This window comes from Protopterus annectens, chromosome 4.part1 (genome assembly GCF_019279795.1).
Source record: "Protopterus annectens isolate FY-2018-M chromosome 4.part1, PAN1.0, whole genome shotgun sequence".
NCBI lineage: Eukaryota > Metazoa > Chordata > Ceratodontiformes > Protopteridae > Protopterus > Protopterus annectens.
Window position 1 is genome coordinate 749,300,208 of NC_056734.1, and position 11,517 is coordinate 749,311,724.

Consider the following 11,517-nt stretch of genomic DNA (forward strand, 5'->3'; position numbering starts at 1 on the left):
TTTCTTACCAGCCGAAACCGGTCTGGTTACTTGTTTTTATGCTGCTTTAACTAATAAACTTCGTTCAGGTCACAGTTTGCTGGCTCATTGTTTTTTTGGATGATTTATCGAGTGACAAATATTTGTTAAATGAAGCTAAAATTAGATATGTGACTACTTATAATTTAAGGACTAGGGAGGTTAAAAAAATTATAAAAAGAAACTGAATGCTCTGACTTCTATGCCTGAATTAAAGAGTTTAATAGATGAAACACCAAAATTTGCTTACAGGAACTGCCAGAACTTGAAAAGGAGACTATGCTATACGGATTTTAAGATGACTAGTGTAAACCAGGTTATTGGTAAAGTTGGGACATTCCCCTGTTATAATTGTAGTTGTAAAGATCTTACTGACAGCACTATTTTTATACATCCAGTAAGAAACAAAGCTTATAAATTTTATTGCCAAGCTAATTATAATACTGCGTTTGTGGTTTATTTAGGAACATGTTGTAAGTGCACCTGTTTCTATGTGGGCAAATGCAGTCAAAAACTCAAAGATCATATCCGAGATTCAGCAAACTTCCGTACAGGAATAGTTTATTCCTGTATGGAAGGTACCATTCCCATATAGCATGGCAGTGCGCCATGCATATGCATGAAGGCGCGCTGCCATGCTGCAATATGTACACGAAATATGTACGAGCACAGGGGGCATGTTTGATAGCAGTGTTCTCACAAGATACACGCCCCTGAACACTAGAATTGCCTTACGGCAATGTAAAACAAGTGAGAATGCTCGTAAACTACCCAACCCATCAGGGTAAGAAATCTGGACAAAGCCATAAGGGACAATCATCCCACAAAGCCATAAACTTGATAGGATAACAGGTTTAGCATAAGCACATAGCGCACACCTCCCAACCCATCAGACTAAGGAATCTGTACAAAGCCATAAGGGAACATTGTCCCTACAAATCCAGAAAGTTGCTAGAATAACAGTTTCAGCATTAGCATTAATATACTGAAGTGTACAAATTAGAAAACACAATAAATAAATATATTTTTTAAAAATATGCAATAAAGTTTAAGTGTAGCTGCGCAGGTGTGACCATTGCATAACTACGCTTAGGCCAGCTGAAACGGCAGGATAAGTTAAAAAGCAATAGACACCCAACATAAGCATAAGTGTAATAGTGTAGTGGTTAGAACATACACCTTGTAAGCAGTCATTCATGGCTCAAGCCTCATCAAAACCATTTCCATTTTGTATGTGTAAGCATTACAATTTTATTTTATTTGCATATTTATGTAGGAAGTAACTTATTTTTCTCAACCAGAGTAGTGTATTAGGCCCAGATGTGAGGTGTCAGTTTAATAAAGTAGTGAAATCTCCATATAAACACAAGTGCCCCATAGAGTACAGTCACACAAGAATAAATTAATTACAGCACACTGGGAAATGTCAGGGAAGGTATATAATTCTATATTATGTAATGAATGATGAATCAATCCCATACAGGTGTTAGACCAATATAATAAAACATAAGCAATGCTAATCATTGCACAGCTATGCTGACCGGGTGTAAGCATTGTTACATATGAATACTAAGTGATGAATAGCCCAACTAAGTGGATTTGCCCACTGGTAATCAGTGCTGAACCTGCCCCTTTAAGCACTGCCAACCTTAGCTCTGCAGGTCTGCCCGTAGCTTAGCTTAGCTCAGCATTTTCAAAACCATCCAATCATGGCAATGGGTGGGAAATTGGGTGTATTTAAACCTCGCAGGTGGGACTACAGCTCATAACTGGCCGTACTTATATATATATATATATATATATATATATATATATATATATATATATATACATTTTCCCTACTGTTAAATGATTGTGCTGCATGATATGTTTGAGAAAACATCAACCATACATACAACGCAAATGGCATAGTGGTAAACCGCTATGTTGTGCAGGGTCCTGGGTTTGAGACTTACAAGGGCTGATTATTTTGTTGCTGGGCAGAACAAGAGCTGTTGGATACAGAGTAATTAAGGCACTTTTAAGCAGTTGTAAGTGGGTTTGCGAGGGTTTGTGTGGTAGTAAGCAATGCTAACTTCCAGTTAAATATGCTTACAGACAGCCTTAAAAGTGCTTAATGTGTGTAGGCATTGCTTAGCGCCATGCAAAAAGGCTTAATCCTGCTTACTATTGCTTAAAAGAGCTTACTCCCGCTTACCCCGGCACTAATTTCTTTAAAAGAAAAGAAAAAAGGGGTGATAGGAAAGTGGTGAAAAGGGGGGTATGCAGAGGGAAAGACAATAGGGAATGTAGCTAGGGATGTGCAGGACAGGTGTAGGGAAGGTCCATAGCTGTCCATTTCTTCTACAACAACAGCTTTGCATATATACACTGAGTTTGGAGGTATATTTGGACACTCAAACCCCTGAGAGAAGGGTGAGGATGACAATAATGTGTTGTGAAGCCAATTAGACCAGATTACATGTGTCCAGTGGACACGTGCAAAATGGACAGCTATGTGTAGGGCAAAATTTTTTGGGGGAACAGATTGCCCTATTTTTTCTAGGGTGAGAGTGGGATGTTGGGGAAGGATAGTAGGTATATTTGGGGAGGTAGGTTGGGTAGGAAGACAGACAAGACAGCATACGGGGCAGTATATGACACATGTGGGGGGGTTTAAACACCTTGGATGGGAAAGTTTTTTTGGAAATCGGATGCCCATGAGCCCCGAAATGAAAACAGTGGGACTGAGGTGCCCACCCATGGGCAGTCACCTTTGCAACTTCACAGACCCGAAGGTGGCTGTGCTGGGGGCTGAGCAGGAGGGGCAGACTGACCCTCTAATTGTGCCACACAGCCCTCAGGCTGGTATAGTAGATCTCCAAACTCCTTTTGAAGCATGCTATGCAACAATCCCCGGACCTGGCTTCAGGTGATGGTATCCTGCCCGCGCCTGCTCCCAGGGAAGATGAGCCCCATCCCCTGAGGCTGTTCCACCCAAAGCTGGTGCAGGGCCAGTGGACAAGGAGGTCCCAGGTTGGGTCACAAATGTGCTGGGGCCCGTTGACACGGCCAGATGAGGTGGGTGAGGTGGGTCCGCTGGGACTGGCCGTTGCAACCGTGCTATGGTGTTCCAGTTTTAGAACATATGTGGGTTAGTAATAGTCAAACAATCCAGGATTAGTTATAACCGCATGCATAGTTATTCCCATTAACACAAAACAACAGATTTGGAGCAGTTGCATAGCAAGCAGAACAAATGCATATATGGAACCACAGTGGCCATTACAACGTCACGCAGGTTACATTGATAGCAACTGGCCACCAATGATAGCATTTCAACATGGAACATTAATGGAAACACATTTCCATATTTGTTGAAAAATAGGACATATGTCCCAACAGTAGGTTTGGCGTAAAACATACCCATTGAGTTGTGTGTTTAGATTATTGTTGTAGATATGGTGGGGGGAGAGATATGTCAATTAACAACTTGTATATCCTTCAGTACTCACAACTTTAATGATCATTGCTCTAATCATTACTCTACAGGTATTATTACAATACCCTATGGCCTTGATTTGGGCAGTGGTATGTTTGTACACAGAGTATACTTCAGCTGTCTTATAGCTACATTCTACTTCTCTTACCTGGTAAACCTGTGGGAGGGATGTTTGTTAACACTACCTGACTGCTTCTTCACATATTTCCAGATTCCTAGTTAAAATTATGCATATAGCTTACTACCACTCCTGGGATTCAACTGCAAAAAATCTGACCAAAGTCAGTGTAAATGGGGTTGAAGGGCCCCACACTAGAACATCTTGTAATTATAGTCCTTATCCCATCCTCCGTAAGTGAACTGTTCTGCCCAACAACAAAATAATAAGCCCTTGCAAGTCCTGAACCAAGGGCCCTATACATAATAGTCAAAACAGGTTACCACTAAGCCATCAGAGCTGTAAGAAGTTGGGATGATTTTTCTAACATATCATGCAGAACAGTCAGTCTACTATAGGGAATGTAGAATGTGATAGCACTAAATATTCTAATGATACACACACACAAACACACAAGCACACACACACACACATATATAAAAAAAAATATATATATATATATATATATATATATATATATATATATATATATGTGTTTCCCCTCACTGGTAAGATCAGACCATAAACTAATCTCACTGGATATTCACATCCCGACCCCACCCCCTGCCCAGAAAACCACAGTGAAAAACTTCTCTAAAGAAAATTTCACACTCCTCAAAACCGAGGTGGAATCCTTCAAAGCCCCCGGGCCTGTGGAAAATATGGCCCAGACCACAGAATCCTTTATAAACGCATTCTATGAACACCTTCAGGAATGCATGGATCATGCGATCCCAAATAAAACCAAGAACCAATCCTCCAAAGGCAGACGTCCTGTCTGGTGGACCCCAGCCATAAACAAACTATACAACAGAAGGAGGAAGCTACTAAATGATAGAGCAAAATCCCAAAAAGGGAAGGCATCTCTGATCAGTATTAGCAAAAAACTATGGGCACCGATAAAATCGTCTAAGGCCAGCTTCGAGAGAAAAATTGCACAGGACACTAAGGATAATCACAAGGCTTTCTTTAGTTATGTTAGGAACCTGGGTGGTAATTCCCAGATATGCTCAGAATTAGTCCAGAATGACAAAAAATACACCGAACCCACAGACATTGCCAACATCCTAGCTGACAGGTTCAGCGCAAACTCCCCCCCTCCCCACCAAAAGGGAGAATATCTATCCCAGCAGCGTGCTGCCCCCCTGATATCTCAGATGCTCAGGTAAGAGCCGCCCTCTCCAAAGCAAAAAACACAGCATCAATGGGACCAGACAGTGTCCCGGGCTGCATCCTACATGAACTCCAAGAAGAGCTAAACCCAAACATAAAACTACTGTTCAATCTCAGCCTTACAACAGGATATGTACCCAAAGAGTGGCGTACAGCAACAGTGGTCCCTCTCCACAAAGGTGGTGCCTCAATGGATCCTGGAAACTATCGTCCCATAAGCCTGACTAGCTTGGTCTTCAAAGCTATGGAAAGGATCATCATGGACCTCATAAATAAAGATATTGGGGACCTACAGACACTGGATCCTTCCCAGTTCGGCTTTGTTAAGGGCAGATCCTGCCTCTTAATCCTGGTTGAATTCTTTGAAACAGTCACCAAAGCCATTGACGAGGGGAAGTTGGTCCACACAGCCTACCTGGACCTCGCAAAAGCCTTAGATACAATACCCCACTCGGGCATTATAGATAAGCTCACCAGCTTAAATATAAACCCCTATGTCACTAGATGGGTTGCAAACTGGCTCAAGGACAGAATCCACATGGTTAGAATTGCTGGAGCCATGTCAGACTCCAAACCAGTTACAAGTGGCATCCCACAAGGCTCAGTCCTGGGACCTCTCTTGTTCGATATACATTTCTTGGAGGTACAGGCAAACACGGAAGGACTGTGGCTGACCAACTTCGCAGATAACTGCAAACTGGGCATCATAATCGACTCTACAGCCGACACAAGCATCCTCCAAAAGGGCCTCATAGAAACAGACAAGTGGTGCCAGAGCCATGGCCTCAAGCTAAACGCCAAAAAGTATATAGTCATCCCCTTTGGCAAAAACAAAGTGCCCACAAATTACCACATAGGTGGTAATCCATTAAGTACAGAAGAAGTAATTAGGGACCTGGGGACCCAAGTTGATAGCAATCACTCATTTGACAACCACGTGGCCAAAGTGGTTAGAAAAACATTTTATATAGCCCACCTAATCATGAAGGGATTCACATCTAGATCAGGGGAGGTCACCGTGCCTCTTTACTCATCCCTCATCAGGCCCATAATTGAGTACAATGCCCCTTTTGGGATGTCCTTTACCAGACACCTGCAGCAACTGGAAAGACCCCAAAAGTTCCTCACCAAGAGGATCAAAGGGCTCAAACAGATGCCATATGCTGCCCGGTTAAAGAACCTCCAGCTCTACTCAGTGGCATACCGCCTGCTCAGAGGTGATCTGTGCCTGATGTATAAAGCCATGTCTAACCCGGAATTAATGGACATGCTGCACCTCAGAAAATCCAAATCCCATTGAGCTACGTGCTCACGAGACTTGAACCTCAGCACTGAAATAAATAGGACATGCTGGAGGGACAGATTCATAACCCAGAGGCTCCCTTCACTCTGGAATAAAATCCCAGTCCAGGTTAGGCAGAGTCCCTCATTGACTCTCTTCAAGAGGAATCTTGATGAGTGGATGGGAGATCCTAGGTTTACCCCTGGTATCACTTCTGTGTCACTGTTAGACAGAGGCACAGTATACTAACCTTGAAAAAGGGCATAGCAAAATTAATTTAAAATGGGTGGTGAAAGCCAAACACATTCTGGCTAGGCTTATAAATGCCCTAGGGCAGATAGCCTAGTATGAACCTATGAACCTATGAACCTATATATATATATATATATATATATATATATATATATATATATATATATATATATATATAGATATATATATATATATATATATATATATATATATATATATATATATATATGTGTCTATATATATATATATATATATATATATAAAATTATAATTATATATATATATACATCTGTGTGTCAGTATATTCCCTGCTCATACACACTTACACATGCGTAATGGTGTTTATATATGGTTCACTAGGATACTAGTGCCTTATTCATTATGACACCGACACTTCACTCCAGTTATCTTGTAATCGGTATTTGGCACATTATACAGTGGGCAGATGTCACAATGTGTTCATGTACAGATTGCTGATGGTAATTTGAATGTGATACAGTGTGATTCGACCTGTCCCTCTTCTGTACAGCCTATTATTCCATCTACTGTCGATGTTTGTATGTGCACATTCCTATTATTTATGTCAACAAATGGAATGCATGTGTTACAGAGAATGTACTTCAACATATTGTTGTCTGCATGTGTGTATGCATATATACCTATTACGAACTAGCTGACCTCCATGGGGCAGTCCATTAGAACTGGGCCATCCAATCCTGGTATGCCTGGATCCATAATTGCATACCTATAGTTGCTCCACTCCACCCGTGTTGAATTTCCACCCACTTGTTATCGCAGCCATGACACACCTTTACACATTGCCCTCTCCAGAGTGTTTGGGGCCCTACACACATTTTGTTCCACCTCATGTATTCACAGGGTCTCCCGCCATGTATATTTGCACATACTTGTGTTTCCTGGGGTTATGGAATACGGCCATTTGCGCTTTCCAATTTTTGGAGGTCCCAGCATGGGACTACATTCCATCTGTGTGTAAAGTAAACTTAGCAATTCAACAATGTTACTCCCACTGGTAAAACCCTGCCTGTGGTGTGAGTAGTGATGCTCTGCTCACTCCTGGGCAGCTTTTTATGACATGCGCTGAAAGCACTATATAATACCATAATTGCTCTTGTTTCCCTTCACATCCCTTGTGTATGCTTTATTGTTACGATGTTCATTCTTCATATATATATATATATATATATATATATATATATATATATATATATGTATATATATATATATATTTTTTTTTTTCATGTATATAGATATATATCTATACACACATATATGTGTGTGCGTGTGTGTGTGTGTGTGTGTGTGTATGTGTGTGTGTATATATTACATCTGTACATACAAACATACATTTCCTATGCTGGGAGCTGGTTACACCTGCATATGCGCACTCTCCTATGCTTACTGTGCATTACATATGTTTGCTGCCACTTATTTTTGCTTACTTGTGCCTTATTCGTTATGACAATACCACTTTGATTGAAAGGATCTGGTTAATAGTCCCATGTGATACACATGTTCACTTTTACATGTTTAAATATCGGCTTTACAGCAGAGCAACATTCATTCCACAAGGAAAATGATATGTGCTATAGTCGAACTTAAACCGTGAATGCCTTTTCATTAGGCAGATGCTGTAACCACTATACTATTACTATTGGTGTTCTGCTTAATTTAAATGTATAGCCATGGTTCATAGTTACCTGAACACACGCCTCAACACTTCACTTACACAGCAGGCATCCATTTTCCTGTTGGGAAAACCGCAGTACTACACATGCGCCATTCCCTATTCCCTACTGCTCTGGACCTGTGCCGCATGTTGACTCACTCTGAGGATATTCAGACCTCCAAAGCCTATAGTCCTGACACATACGTGTGTTTGATTGTCAGGGTGTTCATGTGGTCATTCGGGTTTAGGCTTGTCTGACTATGGACCGGAACAACCCTGTACCCGTTTGAAAGTCAGTTTTTGCATGTGGACAAAGTTACTCCCACTGTTAGTATCCTACCTGTGGTTAGAGATGCAGGGATTTTGGCCACCTCTGACCAGCTATATTCCTTCACATTCATTATGATTGCTTTCTTGTTCCCATGTTCGTTCTGTGTATGTATATATATGTATATATATATATATATATATATATATATATATATATATATATATATATAGTTGCCACCCTTTCAAATGGCCAAAGTGGGACTTATTTGTTACAAACATCAAGATTTTGCAGGCCGACACACACCCACAGCCAGTACAAAGGACAGGACCTCACTTTTATGCCTAATTGATAGCTTATTCTTGTAGCATTTTAGTTGCTTATTCAGTTTCTTATGGCATTTAGGTGTTCCAGATACAGAATAACTGTTTTATTCTACTATCACATAGATATAGGACATATTTTTGTCATTAAATCTCAGGACATCTGCCATTTGACACTAAGTGTACAGTACACAACTGGCCAAAGAGGGACTGTCCCTCGCAAAGTGGGACAGGTGGTTACCCTATATGTGTGTATATATATATATATATATATATATATATATATATATATATATATATATATATACATACGTGTGTGTGTGTGTGTGTGTGTGTGTGTGTGTGTGTGTGTGTGTGGACGTACGCATGCATACAAATCTATATGATTTAATTACTTTGATCATACTGTTGAATGACTGTGCTGTCTCAAGGGATCAAAGACACAACCCATGGCAATATATGTGGATGCTATGACTAAGGAAATTTATACCAGATGGAAGCATATTTTAAAAGATTCTTGGGACTTTTTAAGTAAAACAAGTGAAATAGTTTTTAAAGATAATATGTTTTTTATTACAATTGATGTTAAAGAATTGTTCACAGTTATACCACAAGAAACAGGATTAGAATGGTTTGAGAAAGTTTTCGGGGAGATGGAATGGCTTACACCCTCTGATTTCAGGAACGTATTAGAAAGTATGGAGTTAGTGCTAAAATACAACTTCATCTATTTTGAAGGGGATTACTATCACCAAAAAGAAGGAGTGGCCATGGGTTCAGCATGTGCACCTGTGTATGCAAACATTATAATGCTGCATTGGGAGAGAGTATGTTTTTAAAACAGAATATAACCTGTTTTATTGTTTTATGACTTTCAGGATCTGCAAACATCTGAGAGATATGTATTTTCACAGAGAGATGCTAAAAATGCTTGTACTTTCTGACAATGAGGTTAGCTTGGGAACTAAAGTCAGGTGACAAAAAGTGATGCCATCCAAGTTAACCCAGCAGTAATACTTGATATTAATTTAAGAACTCACTCAGAGAGAGACTGGGCATTTTGTCTTGGATTAGCAAGAACATACACTCGTCGTCACATCTGCACTTGCCTTGCTGAAAGTAAGTTTTTTAGGGCATAGTAACTGTTTTTGGTATAGTTAGGAATATAGTAAAGATTAGTTTAGTTGTTTTCTGTATTTATTTGAGACTGTCCTGCAATATTGTTTTAAATATTTCCTGTGATTTTGAACTCTGAAGTTATTGGGTTGATTCACAGAATATTGTCTTGTTCTTCTATTATTTATTACTAAATATATTTAAACCTATCTTTGTGGCTGATATTTGTGAGATATATTTAAGCTTTTAGAGTACTTGCATATGTATTTGGTGACACTGTACAGGCCACTCCTAAATAGCCTTGCTGTTGGTTAAACTACCATTTGGATTAATAGTAACATTTCACAGTAAGATTGGACACCCTTTCATCAGGACTTTAAAGTAGTTGATAAATATGTCTGATGGCAGCTGGAACTACCTTATAGTCTGGGCAGAAGGGGATAAATCGGTGCCAGCATTTTCCAGATGGGTGTGTGTGTGTGTGTTTGTATGTAAATCAAATCTCAAAGTGTGTGAGTGTATGTGTGTGTGTGTGTGTGTGTGTGTGTGTGTGTGTGTGTGTGTGTGTGTGTGTGTGTGTGTGAGCTACTTGGACAGGGACATGAAGCACTGGTTGAACAAAGAGAGTGCTGGAGGTTTATGGGCTTGGCCACTCAGCTGAGAGCTCAACCCTATAGCTGTGCCAGTGGGGAGTCTTTTTGGGGATCTAGACAAAGAGGGAGAAACCAGCCCCAGACTGACTGTCATCTCTGTGTGCTCTTAAGGGAGAATGCACTTTACTGTGCATGTACTTGTCATCCTCCCAGTGTGTACATCCCCGACTGTTGCCAGTGGTGAGGATTGAGGACCCTTGATTACTAGGCCAGTGGATGGGTGTCACAGTGTTGACCTATTTAACAGTGATATAGATTACCCACTATGCCCAACTTTCCAATATGCAATGAAGTCAAACTAATTTAACTCCGTATGTTATTTTATTGTAAGTAGAATTAGGGTTGTAACAAACAGTCCAACCATTCATGGAAATGATCAACTCCATTGGTTCACAAATTGTTTTAAATTTGTCAGACTGGGATCTAAACCAGCAGGATCAGCAAGCTATGCATTTGTTTTATGCAGATGCTTCACATGTTCAATCTGTTTAGCAGGAGCTGTGTATTGAGGTCTCTAATGCTTGAGGTAGCTATTTTATGCTTTCCTAACAACAGCTAACCACCAGTGCATTTGTTTAGTTGGTAACCTGTCAGCAAGACTACTGATACTCTAATGCCAAAGGACAGTCAAGAACAGAAGCCCATGAAGAGAAAACAAAGGGGTACAGATTCTGACAGAATTACTATTAAATGCAGCTCACAACAGTGAAGTTTGACACCTTCGTATTGCAAGTCCGAGACCTGTCAGTGCAAGCACAACAGATTTAAAAAAAAGTCCAAATATGCAGGAGAACAGCAGACATCAAATGTTTAAGTTGATTTCTGCAGGGGGCAAATTTATATATGCCATCACGATCACCATACCTTAGAGGAAAAGGAATATTCCAAGAAATGTTAGTCTCTGACTTAGTATATGTAACTCCACACCTTTGGTCATTCAGTCATACTATTCCAGAACTCACTCAAATGAGTTCCAGAATATCAAACCATCACCCAGATGGTCTGTTGTTTGAAGTTTGAGAGAATGGGAGGAGTAGTAAAACAGTGATTCTGATGTGGACAGATTGTCTTTGTGTGTGCACATGTTTAGACAGGATATAGTAT